The 26,385-nt window shown below is 39.5% G+C and overlaps 1 protein-coding gene across 2 annotated transcripts in view; it reads left to right on the top strand.

Moving 5' to 3' along the window:
• The first annotated feature begins 6,011 nt into the window (after window positions 1–6,011).
• The window catches only part of sipa1l1 (signal-induced proliferation-associated 1 like 1), an 89,722-nt gene continuing 69,348 nt past the window's right edge, over window positions 6,012–26,385 (top strand). For both annotated transcript variants that reach the window (XM_084954438.1, XM_084954436.1), the window contains exon 1: window positions 6,012–6,271. The gene's annotated coding sequence lies outside the window, so the exon portion shown is untranslated. The remainder of the gene's footprint in view (window positions 6,272–26,385) is intronic.

The raw sequence follows: 26,385 nt of genomic DNA, 5'->3' as shown, positions 1-26,385 counted from the left end.
TAAATTAAATCCCTATTGCTGTGCAGATCTATGCAGATAAGTGGAAAAAGGGGAAATGCGGAAGTAAAATACGCTGAATCACAGTGACATCAGTAATGACATCAAGCTAGGTGTCAGCTATGGTGTGATGATGACTGTAAATTGCATTATAAAATTTAGTTTTCCCATTACTTGTTTTGTATAAACAACTTAGGGGAAGATATTGAAATCAATGTCAGGCTTAAAAAGTATTGGATTTTTACATCTCTGTGGCATAACATAGTAAATACAATACTTTTTTAAATTATAAGGTAGATAAAGTATGGCTAAAATAAAATGACAGCTATAGATAGCTGTTCCTCTTCACTATCCTTCTAAATTCAGTTACATACTCAAATAAAATTAGCAGGAAATTACGTTTAGACAGCTAGAAATGTCAGCAGTTGTTTGTTACACACATACAATCTCCCCACATCAGGACTCCATGTTTTCAGAAGCACCGATAACTTCCCCTCTGCTCTGCATGACTGCTGTTCTAATGAATGCAGAAGTTACATTGGTCACATTTATTCTCATAAATACACTCACTTCTGAGCTGTATAGAATTCATAATAACACCTGTAGATGAATTGATTATTTTCTTCTGCTTAAGTATCTGATGCTTCACTATTTTACTGGTATAACGAGCAGTGAATCTTGTTGCTGATGTGTCTCTTCAATTCTTTAATCCAAACTCAATTACATTCTGCAGCTAACCCAATTAGACTACTTGAACTAATCCCGAGGGAGCACTTTTTCACCAGAGAACAATACAAACCGCCCACACAAATATCCGCCCCATGACAGAACGGGGTGGGTAGTGTTAAGACCCACAGAGTTACAGGAATAGAGCAGTTTTAATGACAGTAATCTCTTTTCCTTTGTCTCTATTAGATTTTTATGTCATCCTGGATGACATTTTACAATAATGGATGCACATATGGAAAGTAGAAATGAAAGGAAAGGCTGAGCTAACTGGGGAGAAAATGACTGAATGAAGATGAGAATGTGAACTGCTGCCACTAGAACAGCATTTATTAACTGCAGAGGAGAAAAGACAGGCTGGGGACAGAGAATACAGAATAAGTTTGTGACTATTCACAGGTGATTATGTGGGTGAGAGTTGAAATCTTGTGTCTTTCATACTGTTCACCCACTCTTCACATTGGTACCTGCTGAGCTACTTTAATTAGGGCGATGCTCTTTCTCTTATCTAATTAAAAATTTAAGAAGAAATAAATAATGCAGTGTTTTTGAAGAAAGTAGGGACTTTTTTAATGTGGCTGCAATATCGTTCTAAATCTTTTGCCGCAGTGGTGGATGTGATTTGCTAATAGGCTACACTCTACAGGATTTCTGGTTATTAAGCTCGAGGCTGCTCAAACAACATCACAGAACTCTTCTCGAAGTTGCCAAATAATCTGGGGTGGTAGGAAATACGTTCACTTATGTGCTGTGTTTCAAGCACAAATCCCATTAATTAAGAGGAGCAATTAATGGGGAAATCCACTGGCACAGACACAACCAGGCACATCAAAGTATGTTTACAGGTACTGCAGACAGCTCCTGGAGGCTACATAAACCGGTGTAATCATAAAGTTTTTGCTTTGAGCATGAGTGGACATTTCAAGCAAAAATACTGTTCAATCACTGTGAACTGTTTGACTATTGTTCAAAGGTCCCTACTCATGCACCTCAGGGTTAAATGACTGTGCATAATTAAAGTAGGCCTTTTACCTGTCATGGTTTTACCATCCATCCGCCCATTTTCTTCTACTGTCCAGGTCGGAATTTTGGGGGTATCAATCTAAGCCACAGGTGTCGAACTCCAGGCCTCGAAGGTCGCTGTCCTGCTTGTTTTCCAACTAACCTGCCCTTGTAGCTTCTTATTTGCAAAGCACACCTGATCCAGGTAATCAGCAGCAGGTAGGGCAGGGATATCTCAAAAACAAGCAGGATGCTGGTTTGACACCCCTGGAGCAGAGAAGTCCAGACCTGCCTCTCCCCAATCACCTTCTCCACCTATTCCAGGGGGAGAGATCATCCAAAGCCAGCCAAGAGATGGACACACCTAACCTAGGAGGCATCCTGGTCAGATGTCTGGCTCCTTTCAATCTGGAGGAGTTGGAGCTCTACTCTGAGTCGCTCCCAAAAACAGAGAGCTCCTCACACTACCTTTGAAGCTGAGTACAGGCATCCTTCAGTGGAAGCTCATGTCAGCCACTTGTATCTGCAATCTAGTTCTTTTCATCACTAGTTTATGACTATAGAGTGAGGGTAGCGACATAGATTGATGGTAAATTGACAGCTTTGCTTTCATGCTCAGCTCGATCTTCACCTCTTTCCCCTCACTGGTGAGCAAGACCCGGAGATAGTTGAATGCATCCACTTGGGACAGCATCTTGTTCGTGCTCCAAAGTGGGCACTGCATAAATATTTGTGTGTTTTAACTACTTTAGAAGTCTTTGGATTTGAACACTTGTGCTGACTTTACGTTAGCATCTCAATGAACCCCACCTTTTACTGTTCCAGCTATTACTAATGATATGTAGTGAGTGTATATTAATGATGAAAGCAACTACTGTGATGTCACGCATTGTTTTTGGATTCTACATTTTGAAGCTTCAATGTTAGCTACTTAGTCGCCACTGCCATGTTAGCTTTTTCAAGCAAGTAGTTAACATATTTGTACAAGAAGGTGATGCACTAACTATTGCAAGCTAATGCTAGCTAGCTTGGTTAGGAAGCTCCATTCATAAACTGTTGAGAGACAACACACAGACATACATATTTGCTTATTAGTGCATAGTAACTAATAAAATGATCGAATTTCACTTATCAAAACTGAACACAAGACTTCTTGAATAGTCTGTATAATGCAGCATGTTAAAGTATTGGTCAGCTAATTAAATTAAAGGTTCCAACAGCACAAAAAAGTAGAGGCACCCAGTAAAGGGACTTAATGTAGCTCAGGTGAGGCCTCGCAGACGCCACTGGGTAAGCTGACTGGGTCATGACACTTGTCAATCAAAGTGGCCCTGCTCTTAACACCAGTAGCAGTAGAAACAAGTATAAGAAAACGGGGATTGATTTTGATTCTTTATCCACTCTGAGTCTAACAATGTTACATGAGCTTCAATGCTACATCAGTGAAGCACTCTTTTAAATGATCTGCTAGTTTTTCCTTTACCTTTACTATTGTGTTGCAATGGGGTTGGGATAGATGAAAGTGTTAGAATTAGGTTTACCGCAAACACCTTCACCATTACAGTAAGTGACTCCCATTTAAATACTTGGCACTAAAACACAAACATAAATATATAGTATCTCGTCTGTGTCATATGGGTGTGGTTTAATAGGAAACACACCAGGTTTAGAGGCTTAAGAGCAAATTCCTCCAAACAGTGGATCACCAGTCCTACTGAACTGTTATGATCATTGTCAGTTTCTAGTTACTCACACTGTTGTGACTTAACTTCCTGAATGACAGAGCACAGATCTCAAATAATTTTCTCACGTACACTGGAACTCCAAAATTCACCAGACATTACCCAACAGAGATGAAAGTGAAAAAAATAGCACAAAGTCTATGTGACATCCAGTTGTGCCACTGTGAGAATAGTGCAGGGAACAGTCAGGTGATCGATAGTTTGCTGCTAGATGGCCATCTTGTGTCCTGCAATTATTTATTGAGTGCGTCTAAAATGTACCCTCACCCTTTGTGTGTGACAAAAGACATGTACCAACTGCTTTCCCCAACAGAGTTCAGAGGTGAAAACAACACCAGTTGCATCCAATATTAAGGTTATTTGTTAGTTTTTGTGTTTTTTGTGTTTTTGTTTTTTTTTTTGTTTTTTTTCTGAATACTTTCAATCAGTTCTAGCTAATTACCTAGTTAGCACTCATACCTTTGGATGTTAATAATGGAAGTATACACACCAGGCTTGATGCATCTGGGTATTGTCCTGACTCGTGAAGCTGTCTTAGAGTGTCCTAGGGGCTGTACTGTCATTTATAAAATGAATAACAATTTCAGGATCTTGTAACTGAACAATGTGGAGACTCAACCTGGTCATCTTCCCTATCCATAACCACTGCTTTTGATGGTCTAACCCTAACCAGAGACTTTCTCAACTAGCCCCAGCACGGCAACTTATCCTAACCTTAACCTCAGGATCTCAATACCTGAGGCTGAACATGGAATTTGACCTACGCCCAACCATGTTTACTTAGTCTGAGTTGTACATTAAATATAGTTTTAGGTTTTTACCATTATTATGAATGACACACATTTGTGGGGGCCGTGGGTGACATGTGCATGACAGTTGAGATTTTGAAGACACTAACTGTGACCACTAACTGTGACCACTAACCATGTGACGTTAACTTCTCTGGCATTTTGGATGTGCGGCAGTCATGGTGACAATGTAGGATTAACGAACAAGGCCCCATTCACACTAGCCTGGAGACCAATCTGCAATCATCTCGCAACCACTCGTCATGAGAGAAAAACATGTATTCTATAATCAGTTTTGAGTGGTTGCTGGGGTTGGCAGTTGCAAAGGAAATGATTGTGAAAGCCCCAGTTACACAGGCCTACAGACCAGTCACTGACCCCCTAGTAACCACCTGTCACTAAGGAAAAACACATATTCACAAATAGAGTCCAGATACTCTCTGAGCTAGTGAACAGCAAACCGGAAATGGAGATGGTTCACCTTCAAGGTTAAAGAAAATGTTCTTTGTAGGCAGGTTTTACGAACTAGTAGTCAGTGATTATTTGCTGAAAAACACAAAAAAGCGATCATTAGGTTTTTGAGGCAGCAACTTATTTTACCTAGTGAGAGCCAGCAGACTCCAGGAAATGTGTACTCATACAGATTTTTACATTGGAACTAGTGGTTGCATCGTGCCTTAAGTGTATGACTGACAACTCTTGAGCAATGTGTGATGAACTTAATATTAGTTAATGTTCCAGACTGGGTAGGTTTGTCTCATCTTCCTGACCCAGTCCACACAAAAACATATTATTGACTAACTGTAATCTCAGATGTTTTCTTGGCTTAAGTTTTGACAGTTTACTTTCCCTGTGATGGCATTTGTTATACCTAAAATAGCTACCAGACTATTGTTTGATCCAACCCAACTTCACTAACCATCCAAATGTTGCTGATATTTCATTTTCTTTCCTTTTATTAAGTCCAAAGTTATAGCCATATTTTTTTCAATTCTTAAGACAGACCACCATGTTTAGATGTCTACTAGCTAGTTAACATACTTTTAAAACAACTACACCTTGTGCATATTTCTTTATTTTATATTCTTTATTGTAAGACCTGGAAAACCAGCTACACTGATAATTTTAATACTCTAATGTGTCTCAGTCTTTGTTTTCTTTGTGTAAGTTAAGAGCCATTGGACCCAGAAATGGATAATGACATCAAATGTAGTGGGTAGGTTTTATCTGTGACCCACGTTGTGGTTCATATCTGAGAACTAGCAAAATATAGATACATTTAAATATGTTAATGCCTCTCTTCATCCTTTTCGATGCTTGTATTCTTTTATACAAATAGTGCCAAAATTACCCCTCGGTACTGTTATCTAAGTAATGAAGAGCACCTTCATTATACTTCATTATATCCCAATGTAGCAGCTGAAAACCAAATGACAGTTCTTAAACAGGGTAAACACATTCCAGCAGGTAGCTTCCTGTTATTCTGTCCTCGATACAAGCATTAGATCGATTAGGTAGTGTTTATCAACACGCAAACCTGCCACAACATCACTGGCTTGAATTTTTTTAAAAAAAGGGGGGCATCGCTGAAAGCCCAGCCACTGTGTTGCCAGAGCAACGCATTCCCTCTCTCCTGTCCTTTTTCAACAGCACTGGGTCGGCCTCTCTTTAATTCAATTCGCCGTGTCACCGCGAGGCTACGCAGTCTGATAAGCAGTGGCTGTCCGTATCGCGAGAGTACAGCTCAGAGGATTACAGGGAGGCGGTGACCTAATCGCCGTCGCGAGGCGGGGCGAACCGCTGCAACTTTGGATGAACTTCTGATTTGAACAAACCGAGAGGCGGTCGGCGGAGTGCTCGGACAGCAAGAGATACAAAGGTGAAAAGCAGCGGAGGTTTTCTGCTACGAAGCTTTGACAGCCGGTTCACTTTACAGCAGTTACGGTCTGTGTGTGCGCCGCCGAATGACCAGCGACAGCATTATTTTTCCTGTCGAAAAGGTGGAAATTTATAAAGGTGAGTGCGTTCTCTTCTCCGTTGGTGTGCGTATAGAAACTGGGGGATATTAGATCCATTAGTATTCGGTTAGCCGGATTGTAGCTGCTATTAGTGTGCTAAAAACCAGTGTGGATTAAGTATTTGGATAAATGCAGTATATTTTAGGTAGAGAAAACAAGGCTGAAAAGTTTAACTGGCGCTCAGGTAACGTTTACGTGGTACTGGTGTGGATTTTATTTCCCCTCCCAGCATGTATCTGATTTTATTACCTGTATCATAACGAGCAGGCTTTCAGCCCCCATTCAGTTAACGGCGTCTTTTTTGACACATGCACGCAGACACCACAGTTAAAAATTCAGACAACGATTCACCGTTGCTCTTAAAGACACAGGAAATCTTGCGAAAATGACGATCAGATAAAGGTAATGGTTGTTTGGTTAAGTCTCTCCGTGACTGCTGCATAATTGGGGATGGCTAGCCGCAGCCGCTCTAGTGGGTTTCCTGTGTATCCCAACCTATGCTGTCTGTCTTATCATCTTACATGTGGACGCTGCAGCTGGCGTAAAGACTTGTGGGGCCACTTTCATCAGAGAAATGTCTTCTATCTGGGGAAGCAGCTCTTGGTGCAAATGCATGCTTTGCAGTGCATTTCTGTCAGCAGGCATTGCTGCTGCCGATTTGAATGGTTTGCCTGGACATCTGCAGCATTTCACAGCTCTGTAATGTGTTGATTCGCATAGAGATCAGTCAGGGATGTGATGAGAGATGCAAAGTTTATTACTTATCCCCGGACTCACGTGTTGTTTCATGGTATTACTTGCATGTGATGTGTTATTTTCAGAGCGCAGTGCAAGCTTAGGAACTTGCTGGAAATCAAAAATGAAGTTATTTCCACCTAAGGCTCTGTCAACACCAGTCTCATTAATCAAAATGGCCGTCAGTGTAGTTTAGTCACATTTGAATAGTGATGTAGGAGTGCTACATTTAAGATGCCTCAGAAGCTTGGCTCATCAAACGATTTAACCATGAAGTAAGCATTTTTCTTTTTCTTTTTTTTGTATAGGCCAGTTAAGTTTATTAAAGTTTGCTTGTCTTAAAGAGGTTAGTACTTGCTTGTGTCTGAGATCTCTCTCTGTCACCATGGGGGGGGGGTTATTGTTAATGGACCTCCTGTAGATGCTCTGTCTTCTTCTTTTTTTTTTTTTTTTTTTTTTTTTTTTTTTTTTACTGCCATCTCCACCTGTGGAGTCTGCCCCCAGGCTACCAGCGTTACCCCTCCGGGAGGAGGGGGTTAACGCACACACACACACTCACACACACTCACAGAAACACTCTGCTTCCTTCACTGACAACTCCTTAATGGACACATCAAAGAAATGACATTTCTGTTCGCTGGGTGACTGGGATGGGTCTAATTTTCAACTCGAACAACACAGCAGCACCACTGGAGATGCTTTCCTTCCACGGCATCATTTGAGCTGCTTTGTCCTTCTTGCTTTGGCTGCTGCAGCAGCTGCGTAAAAAAAAAAAAAAAAAACCAACAAAAAAACCCAAACTCTGATATAGCGGTTGAACATCTCATGCTATCAGCCCTCCCTCGTCAGTGCCTGTGAATGCCAAGGCTGAGCTGATCTGGAAGCTGTGTCGCATTTATAATATTAAGTAGACTATTGAAATTGAGTGTGTAGGTGGAGGCGCACATGTTCTGTCACACGTGTAGCTGCTGAATTTAAAAAAAGATATGAGGGGAGGAAAAAAAAAATTCAAGCACTGATGGTGGGCAGCTGAGAGATTATTTTAAGTGCTTTGGGATGTTGAAACATCTCTAGATGTTTTTAGATTAAGCAGCACGAGTTGAATGAATGAGACAGTTGTCATCATGCCATCGCAAGCACACAGCAGGGGGTTTCTTTACTGCTTTCAAATAAAGAATTTCCCAGGACCTTGGTGTCTTCTTGTGAGCAAAATCCTGCATTTTAAATAAACACTTCAATTAGGATGTGGTGAAAAAGTCTCAAATGTGTAGTTTAGCCCCGTTTGGGACAGGAAAAGATTTGGAGGTGCTCAAGGAGAGAATCTGAGAAATGCAAAGTGAGGAATAGGAGGACATTTTAATCCCATAACTGGGATACTAGCTCTTTCCCTTTTGACGTGTAATGCATCACTGACAGTATCTGATAATGGGGTCTTACCTGTTTACAACATACCGCGCTAGCCTCACTATGCTCCCCTCCCTTCCACTGTTACTGCCTCATCCTCCCCTTCTGTCTCAGTTCTGCTGCTGCTCCTTTACTCCCCACCTCCCACGATTCCCTCCTCCTTTTGCCCATCACTGACAGTGCCTTTTCCTCTCTGCTTGCTTTCTTTTTGTTGTGGATGGCATGCCGGGGACTATGACACACTCTTCATTTCTGTCCACATCTCTCATATTTATCTCTGTCTATTACCACGTCACTCTTTCAGAGTGCCCATGTCGATCCTTTCTGCATTAATCCTGATTCATGATTTATGCTGCTTCTTTTTCTTGAGCTTACCTTTTCATTTTTTGTGCTTTTGTCTGTCTGTTTTGGTGACTCTTTACATGCTGGAGATTGGAATGTGAGTTCACTCTGTTTAAGGTCTTGGGGTAGGCTGTCTCTTGAGAAATAACAGAGCAAGAAATACTCTGTAACAATAAGTAGCTCATACTGTAGGGCAGACTGATTGAATAAAACTACTTGGCCTGGCAAAACGGTGTAATACAAAATACTGGGATTCTTACTGAGATGCTGTGCAGACTTTAATCACATTTTGAATTTAAGTCAGTAATACCAGGAATCTTAATTAGCATTGAAAAAAGGATTGATTACCGTATTGATTACCTTGTTGATGGCCCGGACAATAAAGGAACTAGTTAAACAGTGAGACGCAAATGTTTTCAGGTGGTGACTTTTTGCTAACAATTTGGCAGTTGCTTTTCTTTTCTTTCTTTCTTTTTTTTAATTTCCTCAGATGCTGCTCTGTGGTTGACAGAAATGTCTCACATTCTAGTCTTATTGATAATCTTATTGATTACATATCTTGAGTAACAGCCTATCAGTGCTCAGCACATATTAGTGTGTGCAACCTAGCTCTTGTGAGCTAGCTGAGCTATTTGAAGGCAAGGTTGCAGTTGCACTAAACATCATAATACTCTCTGCTGTAGTTGTAGGACCATGATTGTAATCTATCTCATTGGTGACCAACATGCTCACTTCCCCTTTTATACAGAAATGACCAAATAATGAACTCTAATTGGGAACAGAAGTAACATGTAAAGTGACACTAAGAATATACTCTATCAATGACCACATTTTTCTAGGAGATGCTGATCTTGTGAAAAAATGAGCAAGAAGTCAAAGCCACTGGTAGAAATAGAGGAAATGGAGGAGTAGCTAAGACATCGCTAACGGCAAAAAGCAGGCAGCAACAGATGAACATCAAACTATTTTCAGACTGATTCACATCAGATGTGCATGTGTTTTGTACAGGCACCTGTTTTGGTAAATATTTTTTAAGTAGTCAACAGAAAGACAGTATCTCCAAATACTTAAGTGCAGGGTATGTTAGAAAGCCTGAGTCTGTAAGCTCTTGACACATTGAAGTGCAAGCCAGCATTTTGTTTTCAGTCAACAAACAGCCCTTGCGGTGTTTTCTCTGATATGTGAAATTGCCTATCTCTTTTGATCTATGGTCCTTTGCAGAGGATAAATATGAAACCCCATGAAGGCTTTGTCAGGTCTTTTCAAAGCACCCAGAAAAGGAAAAAAGGCGGTCACAAGAGGAAGCAGTTACTTTTAGCCATTCCACCTGAGGTGAGGGGACTTGGATCCCTGTCCAGTTCTCCACTTTCCCGTCTGTCTGGTGAAACAACTTTTTAATTAGGGCTGTAAGTGGATTGTAGCAGATGAAAGCACTGTGGATTATAAAGGCTTCAGATTTTAGTTGTGACAAATGACAGAGGAAAAAAAATCTATAAGCATCAGGGAACAATGACTAGTCAGATTAATCAACATAGAAGTAAACACAATGTACTGTACAAAAGCCTTGAAAGCAAGAACAGCCTAGATATTATAGAATAAACGTATAATCCTTACAAACGATATAAGCCAGGATGGAGATTGAACGTGGAGTATCTTCATATGGATATTGTAATGCTAGAATATTAAGCAGGGATCATTTGTGCCCTTGCTCTCCTTATTATTTCATTGCAATTTGCAGAAATTAGCTTGGAATAAAAACATAAGATACTACTACATTGGCATCCCCCGGCCTACACACAGCAGGTTGGCTGAACATTTTAAGTTTACTTCTCGAATTATCCAAAAAAGCCAGGTTAAATTCCCTTACAATCTAGTTTTGCAGTGTTAACAATTGAATTGATTGCAGTTCTGCTGCAGACTGAATAACTAGCCACCAATTTCACCCATATTCTGTTTTGTTCTGGCTGTCAGTGCTCTCTTCAGACTGATGCCGTAATCTGTAATTATACAGTGTTTTGAGATTGGTGTGAATAGTTAAACAGATATTCCATCTGGCTTTGGGCCTCTGCTCCTGGCCAGGCTTTTAATATTGGTCTGATACTGCTCAGCTTTGCGTAAACACAAATATTGGTCAGTCTAAATCATGCTAGGAGAATCAATGTGTAAGTTGGTAGCTAACGAATGTACAGTTTCACTGTAATTATGGTCCGCTGTTGTCAAATCCTTCAAATGAGTATTTGGCGAAGGTGAAAATGGAAAATCTTGATGCTTCAAAATTGGACTTCAGAAACCAGTGGATTATGTCACAGTAGCTGCATCAGTCTTTTATACTTTTTGTGATGTACGCACATCCTCCTTCTTTCTCAACTGCTTGTCCGACTTAGGCTACGTTCACACTACAGGCGAAAGCGCATCAAATCCGATTTTTACATTTTTTTTTGACCCTATGCGACCCATATCCGATCATGGTATGACAGTGTGAACGGCACAAATCCGATCTGGGTGACTTTCGTATGTGTCGTATGAATCCGATACATATCCGATGTTTTAGAAAGCGACTGCTGTTTGAATGGTCAAGTCGCATTAAATCTGTCTTTTACGTCACTGACACAAGACAGACGCCAATTATCAGCTCCGGAGAAGCGCCCAAGAAGACATCGCGAACGCTTCCTGGCCATCCAGTGTAGATGTCAGTGAAACTGTTGGGAAGGCAACGTTGGAGAAACGTGAACATTTTATTTGTACTGTATAATCTGCAGATTCTGACAGAAATCTGCAACTATCCTTTGAAGCACCGCTCCTCTCGAAAACAGCAATAAGGATAATTATTAGGTTATCTACATTATTATGTAAATAACAAAATAACTTAAAGCAAAAATTAGGAAACTTAAAGTCCGAAGTCTTTATATTAACGGCCATCAGTCAAACAATATTGGTTGCTCTGGGTCTAAACAGAGCGCGTTGTGTGTGACGTCTTCTTTTGCGCATGCGGGCCGCTTTGAGCGTTCACACTAGAGCGCGTTTGCTGTCACATTTTATTTGTAGTGTGAACAAGTAGACAAAAAAATCGGATTTGAGCATTAAGACCTGCAGTGTGAACGATGATAACTGAAAAACCCTACTCTTTCACATTTATGATGCTCTATCAAGCTACTCTATTCAACGTAATAACAGAATAATCATAAGAAGTCATTTACAAAGAGGGATTACTTTTTAAAGTTCCTTTGGTCACTATTGAGATCATGTGCTTTTTACATGATTAGACACAGCCTTGAAAATATCTATTTTTTTAATGTTTAAAAAGAGCTGTTTGGCTCTTTGGACCTGTTGACTGACATTAGTAAATGAGGTGGCATTTACTGATTTATGTGTTTTGCACTGGATACAGACCTGAAAGGTGTGATAACACAATGATTTATTTTTCTATTTTCTTTTCCTTTTTTTTTTTTTTTTTTTTTTGGGGACATAATCATTGACACAGAATTTCACTATTAGTTCATGTCCTTTGTGACTGAATGACTTGGGTATTATCAGCATTATACTAGTTGTTCTCTCACTTCTGCAACAGCAACAACAGCACGTCAGCTAACTGGTAGAAAGCATTGACTGCAGGGGTGCACGTGTTCATTATCCTGGATTACAATGAGTTTGTGTCAAATTAATAATTCTTTCAGACTGTCCTCAACCCTTCCTCATTTCAACTCTATAATGAAATTGCAAGAGTGCCACTGAGTACAAAAACTGTTAGGGGATAAGACTAACATGTACTGGAGTGTTTCTGAAATTCCTACCAACTGCCTTGCCATCTGTTTCCAAGCAGACAAAGCTCTCAAATTTCTGTATTTCTGGATGGCTAAATGGATGCTGCTGGTGTTGGCTGCCTGAGTTGGTATTAGTGAAAGAAGTCATTTTGTGACCCAGTTGGATTTGTTAATTGCTGCCGCCTCTCTTGTGCCATTTTTGGGGGAAATTGTTGTGTGTGTTTGTGTCTGGAGGTGCAACTTGAAATCCATGCAAGCCATTTTTCCTGAAATTACCTTGTAATGTCGGCACTCGTGATCATTTGAGTGTCAGCTTTGAACTGGATTGAATTTCTTACTCTAATTGGGGTTATTAGTACTGGGAGAGTTATTTGACAACTTAACCCATTCTGGTTGCTCAATCTTTTAAGATTGCTGTTATCCCATATTTTTAATGTCATCGGCTGTATTTGACTTTAGTTTGTGGTTAGCATTTTCTGTATTGTTTTAGAGTTCTTTATATTTGCCAAGGGTGAATCATATAGAGTGTCCCTACAAAGATGATATTTAAACTGTTTAAATAACTTTTTGGGAGAAATATATGGCATACCTACTATTATTTAAAGACCGTCTTCCATTGGGTTCGCATTTTGCTCCTTCTCCCAGGAATCTCTTGTAATCTGCACAGCCCTGACATTATATTTGTCTACCCAGCCATCCATCCATCTTCTTCTGCTTATTCAGGGTCGTGGGGGAGCTGAAGCCAAAATACACAAATTTGCAAGACCAGCACAGGTACTGATTTTTGGTGATTTAAATATCCAACATAATTTCTATTTTTCAGGTTTTTTTTTTAAACTTTAAAATGCTCAAAACAACCAATTTTCAGGAAAGCTGTTCATGTGTAGTTATTTATTTATTCGGCTGACTCTGTTTGGATAAGTTGGTGGTTGTTTTTTGGTGTTCCAAACACGTGTTTCCGACAGGGAAGTTACACTGCCTTCAGCTGGACAGCCCATGCGACAAGTTGCCCGATTGCCTGTGGAACAGTCTAAAATCTACACACTACATACAGATTAATCTTTAGTGCAATCTGGCAACCCACAACCTGAGCCAAGGAGTGTGTGAAGTTAATATTTCTGCATAATGACAGTAAATGGTATGACAGTAAATGGCTCACTGTCTTTGCTGTTATTTGACCTTTTCAGCTTCATGTACTGCGAAGACTCGATAAACAGCGAGACTTTAAAAACTCGAGAAAAAGTGATTCGAGCCATGTTTGCGAGTCTTTGAATTTGTGTAACAAGCAGTTTGGACTTAAGTATAGTTGTAAAGGTATTAAATTGGTTTGAGTTCTCAGAATCAATAACACATGAAATTCTGTAAAAACACAAATGACACATCTTTTCTAACTGAAGATAACAAGTTGTGACTGTTTTCATCAAAATAATCCGAGTTGCACATCATGAAAATGGTTGTAAGTCGTGGTCTGTCGCAGGAAATGTAGAAATGTGTAAAATTACTCAAAATATCTGGTAGAACTTTTTCGAAATCTGTCCAGTAATATTCACTAATTAGCTCTAATGAGCTTAATCATTCGTTTCTCTGTTGGAGCAGCGGTGCACGCGTCTGCATTAGGGCTGCCACAAATTATTATTTTGATAGTCGACTAGTCACTGATTATTTTTGCGATTAGTCGACTAATCAGATCATGCATCCATTGGACGTACAACGTACAGCTTATTGCACCAGCATGCATCTGCTCTTATATAACTATCATTAGCTTACAGCTTTAAATGTTTAAGGTATGTACTAACTAAAAATAAAGACAAGATGATAGTTTATTAAAGTTTAATGAAATTTGCAGATTGTTTCGTTGGAGTTTAATAAACTCGGCCATCTGCTCCTCGCTATCTAAAATATAACAGGACACCGGAGTATATTCTCGAGCATCTCACACTTCTGATAATCAGTTGTCTCCTTGACGTTTATTCAGCTGTGTAAAAACTATAAGTTTAATCTCAGCCAAACCGATTTACTCAGGAACAAATAAAATACTGAAAAAAAACAAACAATAACATTTTTAAGTTATCTAAATGACTTATATATATTTAACCTGAGTAGCGAAAGACGGCAGTGGGTTTGAAAACGATTTGCCGGGAGTCCGGTGTTCTCACGGGCTCTAGTGAGCCTTGCCCCCGGCTAGCTATCGAGCGGGTGGGTAACAGACGTCTCCGAAAACGTCGGAGCACTTTTGAAAATATGTGGTGTCTTGATAAACTGAGCAGATATTTGAGGTTTATACAGCTACATTCTCGCCTGAAAATATGTTGAAAGTTTATTTTGTGACCCAGAAAGAATAATAAGACTAATATTAAAACTAACTAGCTGCCGCCATTGTTGGAAACTGAGCTGGGCTGCGCTATGAATTCTGGGACACAGTTTGTTCTTCTTCGGGGTTTAACGGCAGCTGGCATCCTTGTACATGCAGTGCTGCCATCTTCTGTTTCAGTCCGTTATTACACTCTTAAATCCTATTTATTCCTGCGTCTTTTGGGACCTTAGAAAGCTTCAAACGACGCGTCGACTATTAAATTAGTCGTCGACGATTTTGATAGTCGACGTAATCGTGACTAGTCGACTAATCGTGGCAGCCCTAGTCTGCACAGTTCTGCTGTTCAGAGCTGTTCAGAGGTTTTAAATAACCTTAGCCACTTTGAAGCTGGTAGCCTGAGTCAGAGGGACAGCTGTAGGGGAAAGGAGAGAAGACCTTGGAGAAATATGACTAAAACCAAAAAGATGAAAATAGAAATAAAGAGTTGTAGAGAAATCTCAGGTAAAAAAGAGACAGCTAGGACTGTGTCTGTGACAGAGTGCACCTTTTGTTTTCTTTAGTTTTGCATGTAGCTTTTGTATTTGCCTCTTAATAGCTTAATGATTGGGTATTCATTAATATGTTGGCTGAAATCCGCTTATATCTATCTTGTTTACTGCCATCACTCTGTCAGCAATTTAGATGACATGAAGTGGCAGTAGTCAATGTTTATCTGTTCTTTGTCCTTAAATATTGGATTACTTTCATGTATTTGCTTGACTGGGTTGGTGCTCTTACAAAGATAAGGGGCTAAAGCTGTGATTTATTTATGTATATTTCATTTGTTTTTCCTGGTACAAAGTTGGAAATAAATAATAACAAACAAAAAGGAAGCCTAAAGAGTGGGAAACGTATTGGAATTTCAAATTAATAGCATCTCTGTTAATACTGTCTCTCTGTTTGACACATGGCTTTTAAATATTGGATAACATGCTCTGTTTTTGAGATTGACAGTTATAATTTCTCATTTTAGATGTTTTATGTTAGATGTTGGTTAACAGTGGAAATGGGAGAACTTCTGAGGCTCAGGAGTGAGATGTTCTTTGAAAAAGGAAATTGGGGTTTTTGTAGCAAATTACCCATTCATGTATTTTCAGGATGGCATTTCAAGCAAAAAAAGGTGTTCAAATTGACAACTGTCTGACCCTCACTTTGACCCCAAAATGCTCTTAATGACCATCGTGGCAGTCACACTAGCCTTACACAGCAGAGTTTATTCTGGACCTCATTTTCGTTTATTTGAAGGAGTTCTGCACAAGACTTCCTGGTGGCTTTAGTTACCTTTGGCTCAGCATGTTTCTACTGTTTCTGTGGTAGGATCCAATCTCACAGGGCCACACACATTTTACAACTCCAACAACTGGTAGCTGGTATTGCTTTCTTTTGTTTTTGTTGTTCAGTGGTGGCTGACAGACAGCTTGCACTTTAATGGCACCTTTCAGTTGTAGTAGTGGATTATATCCTACGAGGTGGATTGTCACAGGCTTCAGTTGCTAGGTAAAATGTGTTTTCCAGTCAGTTGGTGAGTGATTGGTAGAGGTTGTTGGAGTTTTCTGGCCATCACTGAGTGGAATTGGTTGCAAAGAGGGTGCTGCACTACAAAACCACCTTGTGATTGCTTTGGCTGCTATCAAAATACCATGGTCATGGAAGACCCTTGGGCTGGCCAAACACTCGTCAACTACTGATCAAGCGATAGTGGAACTTGTAGTGTAATGCAGACTAGAAATTGAGACAGTTTGCCTTTAAAGTAAAACTTGTGCTATACTACCACAACCAACACATTACAAAAGGCACTTGGCAAATGGATTCCATTTACAGCTTGCGTCACACTCTTCAGTTTCATTGCTGCTTAGTGAGCTTGGTAACAGTTTGCTGAGTGTAAATGTCTTCCATGAAAACTATGGGTGATGTGCTAAAGACCTGTGAATCTGTGAATCTACATATACTGCTTTGTGACCAATTTCACCTAGCGACAGGCAGCAACCTCAGCAAACACTTGCCACGCAGAGAGACAGATGGTTGCCAGGTGGTTTATGATCAGTCTTCTCACATCAAAAAGATTCTGGGTTCAAATTAACTGACTGACTGGAGCTATGTGGAATTTTACATATTGTTCTTGTGGCTTTCTGCATTCTCTTTGGATACTCTTGGTTCTTCTAATGGTGATTGTTAGGTTCATTGGGCATCAAGTTGGGCATCAAGTTGGGCATCAAGTTGGGCATCAAGTTGGGCATCAAGTTGGGCATCAAGTTGGGCATCAAGTTGGGCATCAAGTTGGGCATCAAGTTGGCCCTAGGTGTGAATGTAAGCATAAATGATTGATCTTCTGCAGTAGCCCTGTGATGGCTTGGCTCCAGCTCCCCTTGAGACCCTGTCTTGGCTAAATGGTTGGATGTAAAATGCTCAAAAAATGATTAGACTAATAGCACACTGCTGTTGGTGGGTTTCCAAAAATGATACATGATATTTAATATGACTGCAGCAAGCTGTCCAGAAGAATTCAAGAAGTGAGGCTAATGTGTTGTCACCCACATCCTCTGGGAACATTTGACCCATTCTCAAATGTTCCTGCATTTGTATCCAAGCATGACACACGAGTACCCACTCGAGTTAATGTCTAAATTCCTGGGGCAAAAGTTTGAAATGAGAGCGCGCTTAACTACATAGTGCACACAGTTAATTATTCCAAGTCCAAGCTGGCCAGAGAAGCTGCTCTAGTTCTTCCATATCATTGAGAGGGTGCACAAGAAATTGAGCATAGCATTCCTTCAGGCGGCTTGCAACCCCAAAACAAAAAAACTGTGCTGATTTCAATACCAGCTCACATCAACTTAATGTTTTTCTACACATTTAGTGGGCAAATAGCATACAGGCAGGGTGTCCTATTTAAGCTGTCCTCAGTTGCTACAAATCTGCAAGCTGCTTTGCTACCCACCTCCATCCAAGCTTTTCCTTGTCATGATGTTGATGATCTTGCTGCAGCTCTCTTCACCATCAGCTGTCCATGGAAAGGTGGAAAGGTGACACATCAGAGCCATGACGCCAAATATAAATCACTGCTAATGGCAATTTTTATTTTTAGACTATAGTGGTCCTGACTTAACAAGATTATCCTTTTGTATAAATACTGTTTTTGTATGTTTTGGCAGCTTCACAGCTTCATTATAGTAGTAATTTGATCCTGAAAAATTCAAATGCGTTTTTATACAGGAGCCTGAAGGTCTAATGTGCCATTTCCTGAACGCGCAACTGTAGGAAAGCCTCCAGTGACGACAGTCGCACAAGTAAGGGAAACAGGCACGGGATTAAAGGAAGACCTACATCCTGGTCATTATCCATTACTGCAGGATGGAGTTGCTTCTTTCATCCAAGGGAAACTGTCACTTCTTAAAGTTGGAAAGCTGTCATGTGCCTGGTTTAAGTTTTCTTTTTTGATCATCTGCAGTCTGTATTGCTTTTAGTGTGACATACTATAAGCTTGGAAGCAGCTGATTTTTTTATGTGATAAAGGGGATATGAGGTTTTTTTCTCTCTCTCCCTTCTTCTGTTTTAAAGTACGCATTGCTAAGCTGCCATAGTGTGAAGAGGCGTTTCAAAAAGAAAAATCTGGTATTAAAGTCAACAAGCTTTTGAGTTGTTTCCCAGCCTTGAAATTGATTCATTAAGTGCACTGTAATTGACAGTCTTTGTGATTTCTCTGTCAGTTTGATTTCTCTTCCTTGCTTGTAATTTTCCACTGAGCCACAACAATTCAAACAGATAATCTTTTGGCTATGTTGATGTTTATGGTAATGTGGCCAAACAGGGGAGGAGGGCATGGTTGTAAGATACATGAAGCGCATATTTCAGCCAGAGATAGGATTTAGTGTTCAAGTTACTTTAACCTTAGAGTGGCTGAGTGGGGATGAATTTTAACATCATGGGCTTTTTTAAAAAATTGCAATTTGTTGTTATTTTTTCCCATTATTAGACATGTAATTTTGCCAGTCATAAATTTCAGATATTTCAGTACTATATAAATAATTTCTACAACAAAATGAAACGTCTGCAGAAAATTTTATTTTAAATGGAAGCATGAAGGTGGAAAAGTTTATTTGAGTTTCTTGGTGATTATTGTATTAAAGTATTGGTTCATCTATCTTTTGTTGTTGAAATGACACTGCTGTATTATATAGCACTGTGAAAAGTTTCAAGCCACCGCTCATTCCTTCATATTGTTCTAGGAAAATGGGAAGTGGGGTTAGTAAATTTATTGAAATGTGAAAACATACATGGAAATGGAATAATAAAAGTAACAACAATTTGTAAAATTCTAGCAAACTTAGCAGTCAGTATTTTGTATGAACAACTTAGCCTGAACTCCTGAACGAGCTTTCTTGTAATTAAAGTAATCTTCAGCAATAGTTGTTACAGCTTCTTGAAGGACATTCCAAGGCTGCCTTTCATTACATTTTGTTCCACACTGCTTTAATAATGTTGAGGTCCTTAACTGATAGTCTTCCATTGTGTGTTTTATTTTAATCCAGATATCCTTTTACTGCATTGGCAGTGTGTTTGGGATCATTGTCATGTTAAAAAATGAAGTTGTAGCCACTTGGATTCTTTCCAGATTATATTGCATGGTTGCTCAAAATTTGATCTGACTGATTCCTTCCAGTCCAATTCTTGTGAAAGACCAGAATCACCTCTCGGGTCCTGTGTCAGGTCTTTGTCCTATTTCTTAAAGACATAACTTTCAAATGCTGTTTATCTGCTGTAGATAGTCCTGATACTTCTGTTCTTCTTTAAATCTTTGAAGGACACTCTATGTATGTCAGGTTTTCACATAACAGTTCTTTGAGAATCATTTTCTTGGTGTAAAAATCAAGTTTTTGTGCCTGTCAAACTGGATTCTTTTCATAGATTGAATGAAAGAAAATGGAATAAGTGTTTGGTTTTGGGTTTTTTTGTTTTTTTTTTTGTAACAGGCTGCTAGTAACAAAAGATACAATCTTAAAAAAAAAAAAAAGATAAAGATGCAGTCTAAAAGTGGTTCTGTGTTAAAGTGTTATGTATAGACACAACACGGGTTCATTCCTTGAGAGAGGTGCATATTTATATTTATTTTTTATTGTAGAATGAGTCACAGGTCTATGTTCAGTGCCAATGTTCAGGAAAAACCTTTGAAAGACCTTCAGAATGCTTGGAGAGCTGTTGTCAAGACCACTTGGATGAAAAATATAAAGAAATTACTCAACCTTGTTATTTTGGCAACTTAAATAGTTTGGTTTATTGAGGGTTAAATGTAAGTCAAAACATGGCTGTCAGCTGCTGCTCATAAAACCCCCGACACCAACTCCCTGCATCTAAGAATATCAAAAATTGAAATGAATTGAGCTTTTAATTTATCCCAGCATGCACTGAAGCTTTGCCCAGTGCACATTAAAGGCTACAGCCTTCTTGAGTAGAACAAGCAATAAAGGGATAGATGGATGCTTCTTGCCTGAGTTTAGGCACGACCGAGGATAAAGCCTTTCTGCCATTTAGCCGATCATTGGCGGTATTATGGTCTGTTTCTCTGAATTCTACGTTGAAGAATTCTCCAACAAAAAGAGCTGTATTTGCTAAAGGGTCATGGAAAAAGAATTTCAGTGCATGTGGTGGCATCTTTATCTTAGGAAGAAATGTTAAATGAAGCTCCAACAATCAGTCCTCGTGATGAGGAGGACAGATCCACATAATGAAAGACATCTTGCTTGGGTTTGTTGGTTCCAAGGAGGTCCTAGATAGTGCCAGGGATGGTAAACACATAAATCCATCTGGATTTACTGAAATCAGCAGTAGCAGCTTTTGGCTGAACCCTGCTCGGTCTTCCTGCTTGTCAGATGCGCATAGAAAGCCACAGATGGTGCTGATAGGTATGAATTCCTCAGTTGTTGCTGGTAACTGAGTAGGGTGCTTATTTTATCCAGAGAAACTTCAGGCTTCTGGCTTATTTTCATTTCATTACTGTTTTGTTTTTGTTTTTTTTGTTTTTTTTTTTTTGTTTTTTTTGAATCTTTTATTTAGTCTATACAGTACTAAAACACTGCCTTTCCAGTTTACAAGGGCAGCTTTCTTATTTTGCAAAGGGCTCAACATTCAAAAAAGCAGCAAATCCAGTTGTTTGGACTGTTTGCTATAGTCTGTCTCTACTTGTTTTCGCCTTAATTATCATGTGCTCCACTAGTGGACATAAACAATGATGAGACAAGTAGACCTGCAGATAGTTTTCTTCTAATCCGGAAAAATGGGTCACAGTGCCCAATCTCACATCATCTGGCTTGCAGGTGGTGACTGCAGAAACCAAAACAGGAAAGTGGCCTGTCATGATCTGTATTGCTCAGTGCAACTGTTCTGTTCACTGAGCTCATCGAAGAATGGGAGTGTTTTGGCTTTTGAGGTGACAGCCTTGCAAACACAAGTAGAGTTTTCATTTTTGAGTTTATTGGATTTATTTTGATGACTTTGAGGAGGAAAAAAAAAGTTTGGTTAAATGAGAAGAAAAAAAAAAATCCCCCAACCTTCCAAAAACTAGCTTCATCCCGTTTGTGTTTCAGCTGAGCCAACGGTCTGCAGTAGCATGCAGAGGTATGTGTGTGAATGCTTGGTGTACACAATAGGGATGACCTCATCGTTTTCAACCCTATGCAAGCCCAACATGCCGAATAACAATGAAATCTGGACGTCCCACTACTGAGCCCCCCTCCTTTTATTGTGTGTGTCCTCTTGCTAAGGTGTGTATTTACCTTTTAGTTTACAAAGGTTCTTAAAATATTTACACAGGGCTGAACTGGTTAATGATTATTTGGACAAGTGGGATTTGAAGTGTTGTGCTACACACACTGGCGCATGTTGCTGTAGAGAAACCAGCTGCTATGGGCTTTGTTCCTGCTGTCAGTTAGTGAATGCAGTCCTAACCGCGGTGACCCTCAGTAGGTTTGCATGTGAACTTTGGCCCAGATTGTGAGTCTTTGAAAATATTAGCATAAATTAGATCTTCCTTCACAAACTGGGTGAAGATTACCTGCGATATATCAGTGTGTTGGGATTTGTGAACATTTTTATTGACAGAGAATGCTGAAATTGGTTATTGTAATTTATTGATCAATATGGCACTTGCCTCTTTTAGCAAGTTGTTTGGTATGTGTAGCAGCAGGAAATTGTGTAATGGAACGGCAAAATAAGTGCAGTCCAAGGTGATCTGGCATGCCCTATAGTTGGAGAAACTCTTCTATAACATAATATTGTCTTATCAATTTAAAAAAGTAAATTTGCAGATATTTTTAGTTAATTAAACACTCAAATACACAATGAGCTTGTGTTTTCAGACCAAAGATTACATCTGATTTACAGATGTTTCTTTGGTCTGATAATTTGTGATAAGAATTTTTGTGACGAACCAATACATGAAACAAGAGAAACTATCATACGCTTTCTGTCATTCCCAGAAAATACTTGATGCAGGTGATGGTAACCTTGTTTGCCTCAAAGCTTCCATATCAAACTACACTTTTCTCCTGCTACCTTACATCTCTCCCTGCCAACATAAATGGATGCTGCCTTATTTCCCAGTCACTCAAATAGAGAGGGCTATTCTGCTTTAGATGGTCTTTGGTGGTGATTTACCACTAAGCGCTTTGATCCATTGGAGTAGTGGTATTCTGACAACTTCTAGTTGGTGCCTCTGCTGGGTCTCACAAGCTGAAGAGAGGAAAGCTCGATCAGTGGTTTGTGCCTGTGAAAGCTCATGCTTTTCATTAACTAGCAAATAGTTGGACAGTTGATTGCCCCAGTGGCACTTTCTAATGACAGAGGGCCAGTTTAGCGGAAAATCTAATTCAGTGAGAACCCACAGGGTTGTTTTTTTAATGAAATTACTACCTTTAAAATCCCTTAGACTTGGGATGGGGTGAGTGGAGGGTTGTCTGTGCTTGAAGAGAGGCTTAAATGAATGGACACTTGAGGCTGCTTCCCTAATTTTCATCACAGATGTAGTGCTTGGAAAGAAGTGTCCCTTTTCTGTCTTTGTTAAGCAGGACTGAGTTAGTGAAAATTAAGTTGAATGTAGTAACTAACCTGTGGGGATCCACTACTGTTCTGTGGTTTAAGGTTTATGCTTGTGTATGGGATTATGATGAGTAGTCAGGTGTGCAGATATGAGCTCTACAAGATATAATGTGCTATCAGATGACTTGAATAGCATGATTGTAGTTGGACTTCACAGTCTCTACAGTCGGAGATTAGAAAAGTATCTGGAGGGTTCGAGCTCAAAGCACCCGTAGTTCTCATTGCTTCCTGATATGAGATTCAGTAAGCTAATGTTGCCAGGCAACGGGTGCACTTCCACTTTTGGCAAGTACTGCTTAGTAACAAAAATTGTTTCCAAGAAGTAAAGGCAGAATCAGTGCTGGAATCAGTGATGGAGACGACACTGGAATCTCATCTGACCTATTACAGGCACTTAAAGCAGTGCCACAAGCTAGTCATCTGTAAGAGTGTTAAACTACAGCTGAAGGGAGTGTCTGTCCCACACAATCAACCTTATGTTTCATTCTGTTTAATGAGTATAAAAAGACCAAATTGTTGTAAATGACATTAAACAATCTGTTTTCATAGAGCGGTAGTTTTGCTCAAGCCCCAATTTGTTCATGCATATTTAGTTTTACAGTGTTATAATACAGGTGATTAGGGTAAGAAAATTTGCACACATTTGTAAATGACACTTTACTAATCTTATTAATTAGTTTAATAGTTTTGTTGTATTTTTTTTTAAGATTTTACACATAAATGTGTAAATGAGTCCTTATCTGTCTAAAAATGATTTCTATTTAAAAAGCAATCTGAACATCAGATAAAGCTCATAATAAAGTTTTTTTTTTTTTTTTTTTAAATTGTTGATTTTGGATATGACCTTTTATCACTCCATAAATCACAAAATACTGAATCCTTTATTCAGACACAGTCCATTTTGAAAATGGAATTGAAACTGGAGATTTTCATAAGAGAAACTAAAAACAGCGTAGACAGACCCATTATACAGACACAAAGCATATGCAACAGTGAAATATAACCTTACAGTATAAAAATGAATAAATATAACCTTTTAAAATGTTACAGTGAAATAAGAGAATATTTTGTGGCTTACTGTATTTGTAGGGACCAAAGGATTTTTTTTCTGCAGTCAGTGTGACTCAGAGATACAGCTAATGCTAAAATATCCTATGACATTATAACTACTATGTTTAAATTAGCAAGGATCTAGAGGTAACAAGGTGATTTTTGAAGTGGAGTCTTAGCTATAATTTGCATGCTTTCCAGCTCCTTTCTAAGGAGGACCATCTAACTTTTACTTATAAGGCCTCACTCACACAGGCCGAGAGACAGGTTAGCAATGGATTCTGAGGTCGCCAACAGTTTGCATGGAAGATGCTTGCTTGTCTGCAAATGCTTGTTGTTCCAGTCAGCGCCTGGAGTGTCCTGGGGTGTCACGGAATAGTCTTTAGGTCTGTGTGACTGGGGCCTAACATACAGCAATGATTTTGGAAAGTATCATGTGTTGTGAAACACAGTGCACTGAGAGAAAAAAGATTCAAGAGGCTTCAGTGGGGAGGTGGAGGCATACATATAAACAATATCACCATAATCAATTCCAGTTAGAGTCATGGAATGCACAATGAGTTTACCACAAGGAAAAATTATTTGTTTCTGTACCAAAATCAAACTTTTGCCTCCAGTTTACTGTCACTGATGAGAAAATGTCTATTTTCCCCATGTTTTTTTTCGGGGAGGGGGGGGAATAAAATGTTCTGTAAATCACACTCTGAATAATACATGAACAAAGCCGTCTGTTGAAACCTTTGGAATACAAGATGAGAATAAACCTGGAAAAGTTGGTGCATAAACAGAAGTGGACATTCCTGGCTCAATGTATGAGGCAGAATTTTTATTGGAATATACAATTAACAGTCCCCCCCACCCAAATAGATATTACTATATTTGTGGGGACCAACAGTCATTGGGAACACAATGCCTGTCCCCATGAGTTTGAAGTCATTTTTGAGGGTCAAAATGTGGTTTTAGTGTCAGGGTTACGATTAGGTTATGATTAGGTTTAGGCTGAGGGTTCGGATCAGGCTTCATTTTTGATGGTTAGGGTTATGATAAGCGGCTATGGAAAGCATTATGTCAATTAGATGTCCTCACTAAGATATGAAAGTGTGTGTGTGTGTGTGTGTGTATTTTGGTTCAAATATGCAAATGAGACATTGGCTATTTCAAGTATCTTATTCTGCATAAACATCCTGTAGACAGGTTGTTGTAAAGCACTTACAGGTGTAGTTTTGGTCATTTTCTTTCTGCTGGTCTGAAATAAGACTGTAATGGAACAAAATATAACCCAAAATCTAAAAATTGACCAATGCATAAAATAAACTTTTTCTTTGCTTGTTTTGGCCACCTTAAATATTTTCCTCCTCAAATATCCCCCATGAGCCGTGCTTGTACTGGAACACTCTTGTTTCACAATGCACCTATTCCTACAAATAGCCAACGGTGCACTAGAGGGAGGTGGAGTAGGAGGAGAGGGGTCTTGTGGTGTGAACAAGGCCTGGCGGGGGTGGCGCTGGGTTACATAATATCAGACGAACCCAGCTGTGCTGTGTTGTTTCGCCCATGGGTGAAGTTGTGCCAGCCAAGCTGACTGATGTGTCCACTTGCGCTCATCAGAGCGGGGTTCAGGATTAAGGTGCAGGTCAATGATCAGATTGATGTTGAACAGACTGATTGCGTGTAGTCAGCAGATCTCCTAGGCAATATTAAATGGGCGAAACACAGAGCCACAGTACCAACATCTCCTTCGGCACAGTGTTGCCATGGCAGCACAGTTGTTGTGTTGTCAGAAACCTTGGAGTGTAATGATAATGCAGGGCTCTAACAACGGTAATTAGCAGCTTTATTTTTTCCCCCTTTTCCTTCTTCCGCATCTAGTGCCTTCTTATCCCTACAGCCGCTCTTCAGTGGAGCAATGCACCAAGAAAGACGCATGCTTTTTTCATGTTCTGTTAAAAAAAGGACAGTTTACACTAGTTGGTTCTCATGCACAGACCATTTTCTACCCTCAAGTTCGCATGTTCCCTCTGTATCTTTAGCATCATTATTACATCCATACAATATTGATTGTAAATAAGGTTAGCACGTTGTTAAAGCAGGCCATACAAAAGGCGTCATACGTTTTGTTACTCAGTGATTGCGGGCAGTTTTGTGAAGACCTTGTTCCTGTTAATGTCCCCAGCTGACTGGTGTGCTTCTTTTTGGCTTTTGTAAGTATCATAAGTGTTGAATAAAGACTGAATAATTTACTACAGGGGTCTTCCAGGAAGGCCCATGTGACCCTGCAAGCTGTATTTAAAAAGCTCATCATCTCGCCCTCTGAGACCTCTGTAATTAAAGGGAGAGGTATCTGTGTTTTAGCTTAAAGTCTTTGATATACAGTAT

The sequence above is a fragment of the Perissodus microlepis genome, chromosome 15 (assembly GCF_051167445.1).
Source record: "Perissodus microlepis isolate ML-2025 ecotype Zambia chromosome 15, ASM5116744v1, whole genome shotgun sequence".
Lineage (NCBI taxonomy): Eukaryota > Metazoa > Chordata > Actinopteri > Cichliformes > Cichlidae > Perissodus > Perissodus microlepis.
The sequence above is the reverse complement of the archived record's forward strand: the minus strand, read 5'-3'. Positions and strand labels throughout refer to the sequence as shown.